Below are 14,149 nucleotides of genomic sequence, written 5' to 3' on the forward strand. Positions count from 1 at the left end.
TTCATAACTCATTCAATAATTAATGCACCAAACACTTAACATGCATTCAAGTGCACATAATTGGGGATTTCAAGCTAACATGTCACATATCATTCATTAAGGCTTTTCCACAAACACTTGGCATGCATGGACTTATACATAATTGGGGATTTCTTGTCTTATGAACTTCAATTCACATAAACCATAAAAGCTCATAAATGCACAAACTTTAAAATTTTGTAAAGGATTCTTATACTTCTTGGGTGGAAGGAACCCAAGAATCAACATCTAACATACCTAAAAATCTAGATTCTTGAAGTTCTTGAAGACTCTTGGAGGGATTCTTGAGATTGCTTAAAGACTTGGGGGCTAGGGTTTTCTATCTTTGAGAGAGAATGCTTTTGTTCTAGAGGAATAGTGAAAATAAATGAGCAATTTTGGTTATTAAGGGTTTAAATCTCGTATATAGGCTGATTAGGGCTTTAGGAAAATTACTAAATGGAAAGTGGAAAGTGGAATTTTCCACGCTGGCACGATGCGGTGAAATCACACCATCTCATTGGAAAGTGGATGACTGGAAAACTGGCTGGCAGCGCAACGCGGTGAAAATCACGTTGCCACCTTGGTTGCGAACTGGAATGGCACCGCGATGTGATGGAATCGCACTGGTGTATTGGAATTTGACAATTCTAAAATTGGGCCTTCGCGCGACGCGCCATAATCGCGGAGTCTCACTTGATTTTGACGATCGCCATTTTGGTTGGTTCCACGACGTGCTAATGTACCACGTGAATTTAGGTGCTAAAGTATCGAATTTGGGTGAATTTGGTACCGAAGGAAAGCTTATTCTATTTTCCACGTGATAAAATTAAATATATTCATCTTTGAAGAAAGATCTTTGATATTCTAGAGATGAATTTGAACTAGGAGAAATGTGGGGTATTACATATGGAGGTAGGGGAATGGAGAATAATGGATTTTGAGAGTGATTCTGTAGAACTTGGGCATGAACTTGGGTTTGATCCTGACGGTAATGACAACGTGGTATTCTTGATTGTGCCCATTTTCCAGCTATAATTGCAGTTACATCTTCCTCATTTCTTTTCCCTCCAGCATTTCCTGAACCCTTTTGAATTGCTTGAGTAGTTGCTTTTAAAGTCGTAAAACTCACAATGTGACCAGTCTTAATTACATCCACTATCATATCCCCCATTTTGAGGACCTCAATAAATGGCTTGCCTAATGTAGGTAACAAGTGTTGATAATATATTTCATCCTGCGCTTGAATAAACACCTCTACTATCTTGCTTTTTTTTCATTGGCGGTTTCACCCTAGCAGCTTGTTCAAGCCATCTAATCGCATATTCTCTAAAACTTTCAGTACTCTTCTTCTTTATATTATTTAGGGATTTCTCATCAGGAATCAACTCCACATTATATTGGAATTATTGCACAAATTCATTAGCTAGGTCATCCCAACTATTCTACTTGTCGATGTCTTGATCAACAAATCATTCTGAAGCTAGACCCGAAAGACTCTCACAGAACTAAGCCATGAGTAGTTCTTCCTTCCCTCCAGCGCCCCTTAGATGGTTACAATAACGCCTTAAATATTCCACTAGGTCACCGTGCCCGTCGTACTTCTCAAACTTTGGTATTTTAAAATCAGGATAGAGATTTATATCTGGGAACATGCACAAATCATTATACGCTACACTTTTATAACCCCTGAACCCCTGCAAGTTTCTCATGGCTTGTTCTAAACTCTTCAATTTTTGTGACATGCCCTCTTGTTCTTCTGTCACAACAGGCTTCTCAGTGTTAAGAGTAAATTCAGGAGGTTGAGTGTAGCCATAAGGACCAGTTGACTTGGATGTAGGCTCAGGAGTATAATGGAGATCACCAAAAATATTCAACACAGTTTTGCTTGTAGAGTAAGGAAGCACACCCGTTGGATGACGCTCAAAAGTAGTAACTTCATGTGGGGGTGGAGCTACGAAAATGGGAATTGCATGTGGAGCCGAGTATGTGGTAGTTTGGTGTTGAGGAGCTAGGATAAGAATATTGGAAGTTTTAGGATAGTGTTGCCCCAAAGCAAATCCTGATGCATATTGTGGCGTGCCAACAAAAATGGGAAATTATGCATGTGACACGGGAGGCAAGCTAGAAAGATATTCGAAATTATCAATGGAAAATGGAGGCGGCGACCCATTAGCCCAAGCTCGATGTATTTCTATTATTTGTTGTCTTAATTTTCGAATCTCTTCATTAGCTCCTAAATTTTCATTCCTCAAATCCCAACCCGATTAGTGACAATAACCTCGGTATTCTTATTGGCCATAACTTTCTATTCGACTTGGTGCAATATGGAAGACCATCCAAAGTGCCACAAACCAACCACCTAAACTAACTGGACAAGAGATAATAAATGTGTAAGAGTCCAATATTTTTTCAAAACCTTTTTTTCCTTTTTGAAAAGATCACCGAACCCAAGAAGGGCACCTACGTATCTCACTCCCGGGAGAGGAGAATCAGGTGTGCGTAGCTCGTGAAGTTTGGCCATAAAATATCCAATCAAACTCTTTTTCTTTTTATTTTCTTGGACTTTAATAAGAAAATAAAATAACAAATTGTCAAAAGAATTGACGAAAATCCTTTAGAAATTTTTCAGCTTTAAAATCCATATACAAAATGTAACCTATGATTACCAAAGAATTTTTTTTTTTTGGGGTTTTCAATTTAGAATTTCATGTGAAATGAAACTTGAAATTATCAAAGGAGAATCTTTTTGTGTTTTTCTTTTAAAGATGAATATGAAATACCTACTTTAAATGAAGAGTGAATAAAAATCTTTTTGAATTTTTGAAATAAGATCACCGAACCCTAGAAGGGTTGCCTACATATCTCATCCCGAAAGGGAAGAATCAGGTGTGCGTAGTTCATCCAAATGGGACAATAAGAGATTAACTAATAGATTGATCCTAACTTAATATACACGACCAAAGACAGACGATGAACAACGTCAATAAAATCTTTTTTTGATTTTTTAATTAGACACTTCACATAAAACTAACACCAACAACTATGAAAGAAAAATCTTTTTGGTATTTTTGTTATATGAAATGTACAAAACTTCTACCATTTTATGAATTTTCTTTATAAAAAGCTCATATTAAAAAAATCTTTTTGAAAATTTTGAATTATGAATGCTTGCTAAAAAGAACAAAAGAAAAATCTTTTTGAATTTTTGAATTGTGAAAAACAAAAGCTATAAAGAACTCTAAAAAACTACGATACTCTTTTTATCCACTCTCTTTTTTTTTACTCACTTTTTTTTCAAACGTTTCCTTGCACACACACTTTCTTTAATTCTAGCATGTGTTTCCCCCAAATCAGTTCGTCAAATGACCTTGTTACCCTCAAAGATGTAACAATTAGCACGTAGGGATGCTTTAGGGGTGACTCTCCTACAAAGGACAAAGTGGGTTCTGCAAGGTCTCAATATGATGCAGATAAGCATGACCTAAAGGCCGACCTACGTTGGGGTCCACTAACAAGGCTGTTCGGGGGAGCATATGGTCGATAGTGGTTGCGATTTCTTTCCACCTACTCCATACCAGCTGAAGGCTCCCCCTCCTAAAATAAGTGTGACTCAACTAGAGGTCGTGTACACAGCATGTCCTACAGAACTTGTTGCAGAAAGAAATGACTTAGGTTATGCAAATAATGACAGATATAAAGCGGTAACACATAAGAGAAAAACTGTAAACACCTAGCATGTAGGCACTCAACAATGATAAAAAATAAATACAAACGATAACACAAACAACGTCTATAAACCCATAATGTCAAATTAAGCTGATACAACTCAAAAATAAGCTCGAATTCTAAAAAGTCCCCAACAGATTCACTAGAGCTGTCACACCCCTTTTTTTAATCAAAAAGATCAATTTTAAGGTTTAAAAAGGTTTTTATTATTAAAGTGATAAAATGAAAATTTGTTTCGAAAAAGATTATTTACATTAAAACTCAGAGCCGCCACTTGACATAATCGGGTGTGCTAAGTCACCTTTGGAAATCCTTTTCAAAATTGTTTTTGACTCTTTAAAACTGGTTTGCAAATAGAGATTCCGATTAAGGAATTCAGTTGACCGAGGGAAAAGTGTTAGGAACTCCTCGATCCCGTGGTTCGATCACGGTCACTTTGTGGAGTATATCGGCAAGTTTAACACTATGAAGTGAATAAATCAACGAACACATAACACAGACAAACCAAACAAACAAGAATTCAAAAAATAAAGTTAATGTACAGTCCAATTATAACAAACCGATAGAAAAAAATGTCGAAATGTAAACCTACTCTATTCTAGGCTAATCCTAAACTACGCTCCAATGCTTTACCCAATGCCTCGAGCCTTGATCATGAGCCTTCTTTGTGTACAAGATACTTCGGGGAATTCTCTGGTAAATAAGTACAATGTGACCTTGGGGCATTCCCCGGCGAATGAATACATTTGATGAAATGTGATAAAAGTGGAGAAATCATTCAACAAAGACATTCACGCATTCAATGATATAGAATCCAAAAAGTTACGTACCCTGAACCTAAAATTTGTCTAATGATTCTCGGCCTAAAACATGATACTATCAGGTGCAAATTAATAGCAATCGACCAATTAATCAAACTACTTGCATTATGAATCAAAATTATCAACATACACATTTATCAATTTTCAATCCCCGTCCCACTTACTCCCAATTGAGTTTAAATCATTCAATTATTTAATTTAAACCATCAAACTATCAATATCAACCACTATCCATAATCTAAACGTAATCAAATCACTTGAAGCAACATTCACACAGTATGAATTTACCACACAAAGTATCAAATAATGAAGATTAATTGAGAATAAGATGAAGAATGCACCTTAATTTTATTTCAAATCTCAATTGTTCGATGCCGCCAATGGATTCAATTACCTCGATCCAAACCTCAACCATGAACTCTAATCCAGACCCAACTTAAGAATCGAAATAAACAGTAATTGCATTTTCCACCGAAGACCAAGACGAAGAGCTGAGGTTTTAGGCTCTAAAAATAGAAGAAGGCGGCTGGGTTCGATCGGCGGTGGTTGTTTTTTGATGGGATGAGTCTGGGAGGAAGTTTTATCATTGGTGGAGATGATGATTCTTGCGAAAACTTTGCCGGAAAAAGCTATTTCTTACTCTCTCGATCAACTCTCTGATTTTTCCTTTCTGATCAACTCTATTTTTTGTGTTTCCCGATCTACTCTCAATTTCTCTTTAATATCCTCTCTCTTACAGTCTTTTTCTCTTCTCTCTCTCTCTTTTGTCCTTATCCCTCCACCGATATATTTTTTACTGTGTTTTCTTTGTATGTGTGCCCAGCTCTGCGTGTGTATTGTTAATTGTATTGCGTGTGAGTGTGGTTGCTGTGCTGTTGTTCTTTGAGTTGTGAGTGTGTATTCTATGTGAGTGTGAGTTGTATGTATGGTGTGTTGTAGGGAATTTCAGTGAGGATTCTTTTTATGTGTATTCAATTATTTGTTGTATATGTTGGGTATGCATATAAAAGGGAAGAAGATCCATTATTCTATGTGTATATATGGTTACTGGTGGGGAAAAACATGAGTGGAGGTTAGGGTGGGGTAGGGGTAGGTGCTAGGGGTTGGGGGTATGGGTGAAAGGTGTCAAAATTAGTTAGAGGAGTTGTTATTTTTGTTGTGATTTTGTTATATAGATTCTTGTGGGGTAAATTACTAAATGAGTGAGGGTGTATGATAAGGTGAAACGAAAAATGGCTAAATTGTATTTTTTGGGAGGGACAAAATTAGGTGTCTACACTATGTTTTTAGGAAATTGATTGAAGCTTTTTAATTATGCCCATGTATTTCCATTTCATTTGTTGAAATTGTTTTCATAATGCTATTATTTATTTTGTATAAAATATATATTGTTTTTGAGTTGTTCTACATGTCAATACATTTCAAGTCTTGACTTTCCTTGGACGACTATATTGTCTCGTAATGTAGGTTTTGAGGCTCAGTCCCGTGGTCCATCACAGCCATAGAACCTTCGAAAACGTCAGAGTTTGTGGGTCATCTATGTTCTAGAAGACATTTTATTCATATGTTCATTTCTTTCAGGTTATGATCCGGTCGGGAGCCTTGTCCCGGCCTAGATAGTTATTCTTCAGTAGAGGCTTCATAAACTAGATTTGGTCAACGTTTTTGTTATGACTTTATAGATGGAGTTTGCTTAAACTAGTCCTTGTAGGATTGGGAGAACCTTTTCCTAATAGGTTTGGGACTATTTGGGGTCTATATATAGGGGCGTATTTGAGGATTATAAAGCATTGTACACTTCACTTTTTTATTCATATTGAAAAACTCTCTTTGCTTTTGCTTGGAGAATTAGGCCTAGCCAAACCTCGTTAAATTTTTGAGTTATTTCTCTTCTCTATTTTATTTATTTGTGGTTCTGTGCTAGTTAAATCACGGTATTTTTGCAATAGAGATAAAGAAATTACAATCGAACTTGCTAAACATTAGATAGAATTGGACTGTCAAGCCCAGTGATTAGGTTAGGAATTCAAACAAGGAGATGCAAAAAGAAACATTTTTTAATGCTAAGATACATGGGTAGTTAGAAAATGTTGCATACGCAATAAATAAATAAATAAAATTGCTTACTCTATTTGCATAGTATAGTAATCAAGCAAATGCGTTTAGTTGGACCCTCTTGCACCTCTCTGTCTCCGCCCCTAGTCATGCCAATGAAGATAATTGTTTCCTGATTTTATTTCTTGATTACAAGTGTGTCAAGGAACCCTCTTGGAAGCTCCATGCATGTTTTTCTTGGATGCAATTTAGATGCTAATGAAGCTTTTGTTCATCTTAAAGTTTATTACTTTTAGTGATTATTGATGTCAATGTAATATACCACAAGCATAAAGGTTTGAAACTCTTTTCTTTTTTGAATCTTAAGGACAGGGCCCTACCCCTCATCACTCTCCTTAAGTTAAGAAAAACGAATATTGCTTGATTGAACGAACATTGGTTGAACCTTTCTAACTGACACCCCATTCATAATGGCACCCACATCTTTTTTTCTTTTGAATAAGCCTTCTAAATCAATTTATTTTGTCCTTTTATTTGAGTTCATAATAATAATAACTCACCTATAGGCCTTCATCAATTTTGTTTTTTGACAGGAAGGCCGAGAGCTAACCATCAAGATTTTGGACTATCCGGACACATACGTACAAATCTTTCTATTTGTCAAGTTGATCCGATCCATTTGTTCATTGAGCTATTTACTCGATCACAGACATTTCTGGAACACCTCTAACAGAGGAAAAAAATAGTCCATTTTGAAAGAACTTATTGGATTACAATAAATTACAGTTGAAATAAAAATGAATAAATAAGTATTCGGGCTGAGGCACAGATATCTCACTCTCTTTAAGGAGATTCAACCCCACTGCGGTATAATCTACACCGATCCAACAGTATCAATTTTTGATGTGTCCCCTCTAGGGTACAATAGTCCATCAACGATGTACAATTTTTGATGTGTCCCCTCTAGGGTACAATAGTCCATCAACGATGTACAACTCAAGTAACTCTGAATTAGTTGAAGAGTCTGAAGTTCTACCACCAAAACACCTTCCTTCAACATATAATTGCTCTCTTTTACATAGTGAATATAGTTAAAGACATAGAATATTTTCTTTGTCTCAACTCACTCTTTTACTAATGTAATTACTCATTTTTTATAGTGAATATAGTTAAAGACTTCGAATATTTTCTATGTCACAACTCTCCATTTCACTACTACACATAATAATATTTTTTCACACTTACCATCTTTTTCTTATTCCACAGCAAAGGAAGAAACATCACTATTTATAGGTCAGAAGTTCATCCTTATAGAGTCGGATCTAGAATTTTAAGCTTGTGGGTTCCTTGGGCAAAATTAAATTCCAAAAGAACAAGTGAGTGATAGGGTTAGAACCCATAACCAAGAGGACGACAGTGTTTCAAAATGCACTAATTGTTTTGCCACTAAACCAATAGCACACTTTATTGTGGGGTTTCTAGCTTATAATTTTTATATATTTACTAGATTTTTCAATATAAATATAAGATCCATACGAAAGTTAGTGGGTTCTTAGGAACCCCCACCGTACCTTCTAAATCCGCCCCTGCATCCTTGTATTGAATAGGAAGAAGGTGGATAGCAAAGTTGGTAGATAAATGACCTTTAGGTTGCAAGAAACTAATGTCATGAGAGTTACAAGAAACTAATGGTCATGTAAATTATAAGACATAATAGGGTAGATAATGGACAAATAAAGTGTTTGAAATTATGTAACGACCCAGGACTACCCCCTAGTGATCACACAGTGCTTACAACCCCAAAGGACCACAAGCTAACCCATGAATGATATCTGTTGTGAGCACTGAACAATAATACCGAAATAAATGCAGAATAATAGGCTGAGATGCCATAAGGTTCAAATCATCTAAAATACTGATAAAATATAGCATCTGAGATAATATTTGTAAAACTGAATACTGACTGAAACTAGTTTGAAAAGCCTCTAACTAAAACTGTCTGAAAGTGGAGTTGATGGGACAATCCCCCAACTAACTCCATCTACTAAAATACTGAGTCTACTGAGATAATAAAATAAAAGAATGTCCTCGAATGATGAGGACTTACTGCTAAAAATACTGCTGCTGGCTAAATCTGAATCTACTATGCGTGGTCTGGTACCTGAGCGTCCGAACCTGTGATATGAAAAATCATAGTACAGAAAAGTATGCATCAATACATGGGTATGTACTGGTATGCTAGATGAGGTAAGGCTGAATGCAAGGGCTCATATGCTTGAACAGTAACTGACTAATGATATAGAGTAATTGAATATAAGTGTACATGGAAAATCTGCAACTGTTGTGAATACTCAGTATGCAATGTTGTGCATATACATGAATATTGTAACTAAGCTTTTTTGAAGCTAAGTACTGAGTCTGATAATCTGAGATTACTGATATTGGTTGACTGTATCTAATAGTCCTGACTCTATAGAACTAAACTGAGTTCTATTCTAAAGACTGAGACTTAAAATATGGGAGGTAATCATCTAACCGACATGCCCCAAATAAGATAAGATAACTGAGCTGGGATCCAATCTGTAACCCTAATTAGAAGGGTGTCAGTACCGTTCCATGGGTAAAGATAATTGTTGTGGAGTCAGTTCTAACTAACGGGTGACCCCTGAGATCAGTCTTAAACTATCGGGTGATCCCTGAGTATATCAGTCCTATCTAACGGGTGACATCTCATAACCTACGTTGGCTATATAGTTCTGGAACTTAGGAATTTCTTCTAAGGACCCAATCCTAACTAATGGGTGTACCCCCATCCCTAGGCTCGCTCGATACTGAATCCTACTCCCAACTGAAAGACACTAAACTAAGTATACTAAACTGGACTGGACTTATACTGAGATTACTTAGTTTCGCTAAGTTCTGTAACTGACTGAGTTCTATTAAGTTCTGTAACAGACTGAGAGTACTACTGATCATGCCATGACTGATTCTATTCTGTAACTAACATTGGATCTAGATAAATAGCTAAATTGTTGAGTATTAAATGCCCCCATGACTCGATAACATGAAAATTAAAGCAAAGTATAACTTTGAATAACATATAAATGTTCACTTGGTCATAATTCATTCATAGAGAAATTTCATCAAACACTTGTAATGCATTAACTTGTACATGAATGGAGAACACATGTTAACATGCTATAATGGCATTGCTTCATTCTCATAGATAATTTACCAAACACATGGAAAGCATAATTGGTACATTAAATCATAAACACTTAGGGTTGACATGATTACAACAATCAACTTGCTCATTTAAGGGCTTATCATGAATATCATGTAGTTCAACACATATTAGGATCAATTCTTGGAACTTGCAATCTAGATCATGGATTAAAATTAAAATAACATCATAGACACCTTAATCACTTTGTGAATTCAAGGGTTTATTAAGATAATCAAATATTCTTCACACTTGCTATTCAATTTCAAGAAAAACATACACTTAAATCATGGATTGAGACCCAACTAATATCATGAACATGAATTCAATCTAATTCAAATATGGAAATCATAAATACACAAACTTTGTACTTCGAAAAAGGATTCTAGAACTTCATGGGTGGAAGGGACCCATGAATGAACATCTAGCATACCTTAATTTGTGATTTTTCTTGGAGTTCTTGGAGAGATTCTTGAATTGGCCTTGATTTCTTAGACTAGGGTTTTTGCCTCTTGAGAGAGAATGATTTTATTCTTGAGAGAAAGTGAGGAAAGTGACATAATAGGGTATTTAGGGCATAATTTCGTGTTTAAAGGTTGATCTGAGTCATGAAAAAAGTCTAAGTTGCCCTTAGAATTTAAAATCCCATAACTGAAATGCAGATTAAAGCCTCACTGCAATGCGTGACTGGGTCATCGCTATATCCACCGTGGTGCATTGGAATCACGGTGACTCACTAGTTTATGACAATTGTTGATTTGAGCCTCACCGCGATGCGGGGCAATCGCAGTGAGCTACTGGCATTTGACAAATGTCGAAATACCCTTTAATGCGACGCGATGGAGGGCTCATTGCGATACTCACTGCGACACGGCCTAATCGCAATGACCCACTATTTTTACATAAAATTGTCCTACTATTTAGCTAAACTTTTCTAAGTTGGGGACCCCTTATCAAGTTTTAACGGACTTAGCTAAGCTTAGGATTTTGCGGGGTCTTACAAGTTACAAAAGTTATCAAAATATAATGACACCACTTTCTTCACTTTATATCCATAAATTATCATGTTTTTATGAAGTATAAAGCAAGAACAAGAATAAATACAAAGAGAGAAAGAGAAGACTTCTTTATTTCTTTTAGAAATTGAGGGATCATCTTGAAGGATGATTTACAATGAAGAGAACCCCTCTATTTATAGAAGAAATTTCTCCTAATTTCTATCCTAAAGATAGTCATTCCATTTTTTGATAGATAATCATTAAATCTTGATAGATACTCAATATATCTTGATAGATATTCACTATATCTTATAGACATTCACTATAATGTGAATACATTTATAACACTCCCCTTTGAATGTCTAATTGATGGATAAGATGTCTCGTCAAAACCTTACTAAAAAACTCAGAAAAATAAAAAAAAAATACATATCTCTAATTATATGCATTTTGTCTTCCTCATTAAAAATCTTACAAGGAAAATCCAGTGAGACAAAATCCTGAAAGAAAAAAAGAATACAACGCGCATAAGCTGCCCCTAATGAGAACACCAATTCATAATCTTGAATCTTCGTATTCAAATCTTGTGCACCTTTTTCTAAAATTTATAGTTGGCAGAGACTTAGTGAATAATCATTAATATTATTACTCGAATAAATCTATTGCATGTTGATATCAACATTCTTTTAGAGCTTATATGTGTAAAAAACTTTTAGTGAAATATTTTTATTCTATCTCTTTAAAGAATATCCTTTTTGGTTGAATGATGCATGATTCACGACTTTCTTAATGAATAGATGTTATTTCAACATGGATATACTATCATATAAAATGATATGTCTGACAGTAACCCTTCATGATTGTAGATAATATGTCTATATCAAACTCATTGTAGATAATATGTCTATATCAAACTCTTATGTTGATTATATACATATCTTGTATATTCAAAAGCTTGACAATAGATGTTAGGATAAACACATTCATACTACAAGTATTATTATTTCACTATCTCCATGTGAAAGTAACACTATATCATGCTCATAGTTATAGCAAGATGTATAAATACATCAATTGCACAATGTATGGTACGTCAGTCATAACCAATCCAATTCTGTATATTTCTCCTTTCAAATTCTTTCAGTATATAATCTATCACCTTTGAAAACTCTCTAAGAGTTTCAATAATATTCAAATCATCAATTTATCCCTTATAAGGATCATAAACTTTTATATGCTTCAGGCATTTTGAATCCTTCAAAAGTTTTAAAATTTTCTTATTATGATCATTTTCTCCTTTTTATTTTTAAGGATTATTTCATTTGAAATCAATTTGTCTATCATTCTTATGCATGCGTAGACTTTGTCCTTTAGGAACACACAAATAAGAGCATCTGTAACTAAATATCCTTTTATTTCTAGGGTTTTTAGGGATCCCCAATTCTCTCTCCAGGGTTTTGCCTGCCGCTTTTGACAGTACATGTTAGAGTTGTGACCAAAATTTTATTGATTGGGACTAGAAAGTTTCACGATGCAACCCATGTTTGTGATTTTAATATGGTCTATGGTGGTAGCATAGGGATCAGGCCAACATGCTCGAACCTGAAGCCCACCAATGATCCCGATGGGTGTACGGGGGTAAATCCCCCGCGGTATGGACCTTTATATTTTTGGGCCTAGGACTTAATTGTACGCACGTATTATATAAGTGTATTTAGTGGGTTGTTTTGTGCATTCAGAAAAATACGTCATTGAGATAATTCATCTCCACATTGTATTCTCTCGCTCTATTATAGTGAATTCCTCTGTATTTGGCCGTGGTTTTTCCTGCCATGTAAATTTGTGTGTTCTTATTTTTCTTTTACTTGTGGTTTTCTTTATTTTTGCCCGATTTCTAACAGTACATCATACGTCGCTGAGGCTTTGGAAGATTTGTTCCTCGTCCAGCCCCTCGTGCTGCCCCTCGTCCTGCTCCAACCCCAGTTCACCATGCTCCTTCACCAGCTCCCATGCAAAGTAGTGGTGGTAGATCCATGCTTGGTGGTATTAGTTCTACCATAGCTCAAGGGATGGCCTTTGGTACTAGAAGTGTTGTGGCACATAGGGTTGTAGATATTGTCATGGGTCCACGTACCATTCAACATGAAGCTGTTGCTTCTCAGGCACCTGCTACAGCTGCTCCAACAACCAGCAGTGCAAGCTCAGATGCTTGCATTATACACAATAAAGCATTCCAACATTGCATTAATAGCTTCGGAAGTGACATTGGCAAGTGTCAGTTCTACATGGACATGTTGTCCGAGTGGAGAGGAACTTGATGATGAATGCCTAATCTTTTGTTGGTTGGGTGTTATTTTATATGTTTGAACTCATTCTTAATGTTATTGTTGAAATAATGATGGAATTATGATCTAGCTGCGTTGATTTGGCAAATGAACTTTGGTTCTTGATATATTGTACCTCCAATAATATAGGCTGAAGCCTAAAGCATTGGACTCTTTTAGACCTACCCAAAAATAAAATAAAATAAAAAAATGTTGAATTTGACTTGAATTACCTTTTGAATAAGGATCATACTGATGATAATTCATAACAACCTTTTAGCTACTTAATATCTCCCCCTTATGTTAGGAAAACTAACATATATCTCAATTTACTTTCGAGAATTCATCTTTGTACATCATGGCATATTCATTAATTGTACATTACACGTTAAAAACTAATAGATGAAATATTTGGTTCCTGGCCTTGAACCAATTGAGAGAGAGAAATTAATCATATTTTATTAGTCCAATGCATAATACAAGTGCTATTATATGCAATATATCATATTTCAGACCAATACATATTGCTTTGATCTCATAAGAAATGGTTCAGCTATTTATGGGACGCATTCAACGCCAAACCAGTGTTATCAAGATAAATTATCTTGATTACTCAATCTGAAAAATATGCTCTTAATTCAAACCATATTGAGCTAACAACTTTCTGAATGACAGACTACATGTTGACGATAAACGTACATTTGACAATCTTGTCTCTCATTGATGCATCTATTTAAGATATCACAATCACTGCCTTTTCCTTGTTCAAGTAAAAACAACCGTGTGTTTTTCTTTCCTTCTTGGACAGGGAAAGTATCTCTAAAAATGTGGATTTTTCTAGCCTAAGAATTCAATCTTACTATTCAGTACTTGCCCACCCTTGTATTGAGAGAGTTCGACTGTGAATTTGGGATCACTGTAGAAGATCGCAGATTCAAAGACGGATTCGCTTCAAGATATCTGCTCATGCTTCAAGAGATA

General features: G+C 35.4%; 1 pseudogene; it reads left to right on the top strand.

Moving 5' to 3' along the window:
• Nucleotides 1–951: 951 nt before the first annotated feature.
• Nucleotides 952–13,176, top strand: LOC107876896 (annotated as a pseudogene).
• Nucleotides 13,177–14,149: the final 973 nt, after the last annotated feature.

This window comes from Capsicum annuum, chromosome 7 (genome assembly GCF_002878395.1).
Source record: "Capsicum annuum cultivar UCD-10X-F1 chromosome 7, UCD10Xv1.1, whole genome shotgun sequence".
NCBI lineage: Eukaryota > Viridiplantae > Streptophyta > Magnoliopsida > Solanales > Solanaceae > Capsicum > Capsicum annuum.